The 3,263-nt window shown below is 45.1% G+C and overlaps 1 non-coding gene across 1 annotated transcript; it reads right to left on the reverse strand.

Annotated features, from left to right (window-relative positions):
* Positions 1-48: 48 nt before the first annotated feature.
* Positions 49-155, reverse strand: LOC115031698. The gene has a single exon (XR_003837358.1). It is a non-coding gene; the product is annotated as a U6 spliceosomal RNA (small nuclear RNA).
* Positions 156-3,263: the final 3,108 nt, after the last annotated feature.

The following is a 3,263-nucleotide window of genomic DNA, read 5'->3' on the forward strand; positions in this document are numbered from 1 at the left end:
TCTCTCTCTCTCTCTCTCTCTCTCTCTCTCTCTCTCTCTCTCTCTCTCTCTAATATGGAATGCTTCACGAATTTGCGTGTCATCCTTGCTCAGGGACCATGCTAATCTTCTTTTTATCATTCCAATTTTAGTATATGTGCTGCCGAAGAGAGCACGCTCACGAGTCTCTTGAGAATGTGTTTTTACACTGTTGGGTCTCAGGTTTTTATCTGAGGAACATTCTAGGATATGGTTTTAGCGTGTACTTGGCTGCTGTAACCGTGAAGGTGACCCTAAACTTGTGGTCATTTAATAACAGTTTTAGGGGTTGGGAAGATGGCTAATGCTGAAGTGCTTGTACATAAATATGAGGATCTGAGTTGAGTCTCCAGCACTTGTAAAAGCCTGGCATCGTGTTCCTGCAATCCCAGTGCTGGGAAGTAGATCCCTGTGGCTCGCTGGCATCCAGCCTTGCCGAATTAGTGAGCTAGAGGTTCAGTGAAAGACCTTGTCAGGCTGGAGAGATGGCTCAGTGGTTAAGAGCACTGACTGCTCTCCCAAAGGTCCTGAGTTTAATTCCCAGCATCCACATGGTGACTCACAACCATCCGTAATGAGATCTGATGCCCTCTTTTGGTGTGTCTGAACACAGCTACAGTGTGCTCATATAAATAAAATAAATACAACAAATAAAGAGAAAAATTGAAACAAAAACTAAAAAAAAAAAGAAAAAGAAAAAAAGAATGTCTGAAAAATAAGATGGAGAGGGTCTGGAGAGATTGGGTAACAATTGCCATGTTTATTATTACACCTTTCTAAAAATGATAATTCTTTCTGGGGCCAGTGCAATGGTTCATTGAGCAGGGACACTGGCCACCGGCATTGATGACATGAATCCCATTTCCAGGACCAACATGGTGGACTCACTGACCTCCACAGGTGTGGCCATGCATGTGAGTGCACACACACTAATAGATAATAAAAAAAATGTAGGGAGAGGACTCCTGGCAGTGGGTGGCTATGGATCGGGGGAGAGTCATTAGCCTTTGGGGGTGTGGCTGCTGCTAGGTTGCCAAGTGGGTGCCTCACAACCATGAGCACATAGGCAACATTGGACTCACGGAGTTCTTAATAACAGTAAGTTAAAAAGCTGACATGAAGTTGGGAAGGAAATGAGTTGAGGGTTGCCAGGGAGAGTTGGAGGAAGTAGTAGGGGGGTAAATAAGATTAGAAGACATCGTATGCACGTATGAAAATTTCAAGTAGCAGATAAAATTATTGTTGCTGTTGTCATTTTGAGGCAGGGTATCTCTGTGTAGCCCTGGCTGTTAGGGAACTTGCTATATAGACCAGGCTAGCCTCAAACTCACAGAGTTCCACCTGCTTCTGCCTCCTGAGTGCTGGGATAAAAGGCGTGTGATGCAGCACCACGGCCAGCCATTGTTGCACGTGTGTGTTCTCCTGTGCAAATGTGTGTGCATGCCTTAGTGCACATAGACGCCATCAGAGGACAGTTTTTATGAGTCCATTTTCTCCTTCCACCATGTGGGTCCTAGGGAGAAAACTTGACTCATAAGACTTAGTGGCAAGTGCCTCTACCCGCTGAGCCACCTCACTGGTCCCAGAGGAGCCTCATGCTCTTTTGTATTCCACACTCCTCCTGTCCCAGGCATGTTCTCCCTTTGTAGCACATGCTAGAATTCACTACATATCCCAGTCTGGCCTCACACTTGCGGCAATCCTCCTGCCTCAGCCTCCTGAGTAGTGAGTTTATTTCCTTAGGCTTATTGCCAGACTATTCTCTCCACACAGTTGGTGCTGGTGGCGAGCTGTGCCAGCAAGTCTTAAAGCCAACTTGACACAAGCTTGAGCCATTTGAAAGGAGGGAGCCTCGATTAAGAAAAATACCTCCGTAGGATCGGGCTGTTGGCAAGACTGTAGGGCATTTTCTTAATTAGTGATTGATGGGGGAGGGGGAGCCCATTGTGGGTGGTGCCATGCCTGGGCTGGTGGTCCTGGGTTCTGTGAAGAAGCTATGAGGAGCAACCTGGTAAGCAATACTCCTCCACGGTCAGCTCCTGCCCTGCTTGAGTTCCTGTCCTGACTTCCTCCGATGATGAACCGTGATATAGAAATGTAAGCCAGAGAAACCCTTTCCTCCCCAAGTTGTTTTGTTTGTGGTGTTTCATCCCAGAAACAGTGAGCCTAACTAAGACCCTGGCTGATTTTCTTGTTTGGCTATTTTTTTTTTTCATAAGAAAAATGACTTAAGGAAGAAAAATGGGCAGGGCTCCTGGTTTTGTGGCCACTGGCTACAGCCCCTAGCTGGAATGCTTCCTCGGAGCAAGCCAGCTGCTGTACTTACTCCTAGGCAATACCGGCCAGCAGCTGGGGCTGTAACATGAGCCTCATCTCACAGAACTTATCTCCCCTCTGCCCACATAATCCTAAGATTATGAGAAGAAAATCAGAGTGGCCCAGGATAAGGTTGCCAAGGCGATGCCGCTGAACCACTGGGCTCTCCCCTCCCCTCCCCTCCCCTTCCCTCCCTCCATCCCTTCTTCTTCTTCTTCTTTTTTTTTTTTAGTTTTTTTGAGACAAGGTTTCTCTGTGTAGCCCTGGCTGTTCAGGAACTCACTCTGTAGACCCAGCTAGCCTTAGACTCGGAGATCTGCCTGCCTCTGCCTCCTGTGTGTTAGGATTACATAAAATAAAGGCTTGTGCCACCACTGCCTGGCTTAAGAAGTCTTGAGTCTTAAACTTTTTCAACTAGTAACCGCTTTTTTCCCCAAGACATTTTTATATGACCCCCGATATAAAGACGAGTAAAATAGGTATACAGACCAAACTTTTTCTGTTAATGAGTTATGAGATGTAATTTAAAACAGTTCTTTGATTATGTACGTAATATTTTTATTATTAAATAAAAACCAGTGGGTGATTGCTCTCTCATCTTAACTTGAAGAATTAAATCTCAGTTGAATATTTCATCTGCAGGATATAGAGAATCGCCGTTTTCAAAGTTAATTTATATTTTGACTTTATAACCATTGTGCCAAGGATGGTATTTCTGCAGAAATATGCAGCACAAAATAACAGGACCAGGCTGGTGAGATGGCTCAGGAGATAAAAGTGCTTGCTGTGTCCTGAAAAAATGTTCAACATCCTTAATCATCAGAGAAATGCAAATCAAAACAACCCTGAGATTCCATCTCACACCAGTCAGAATGTCTAAGATCAAAAATTCAGGTGACAGCAGATGCTGGGGAGGATGTGGAGAAAGA

This window comes from Mus caroli, chromosome 7, assembly GCF_900094665.2.
Source record: "Mus caroli chromosome 7, CAROLI_EIJ_v1.1, whole genome shotgun sequence".
In the NCBI taxonomy this organism is placed as follows: domain Eukaryota; kingdom Metazoa; phylum Chordata; class Mammalia; order Rodentia; family Muridae; genus Mus; species Mus caroli.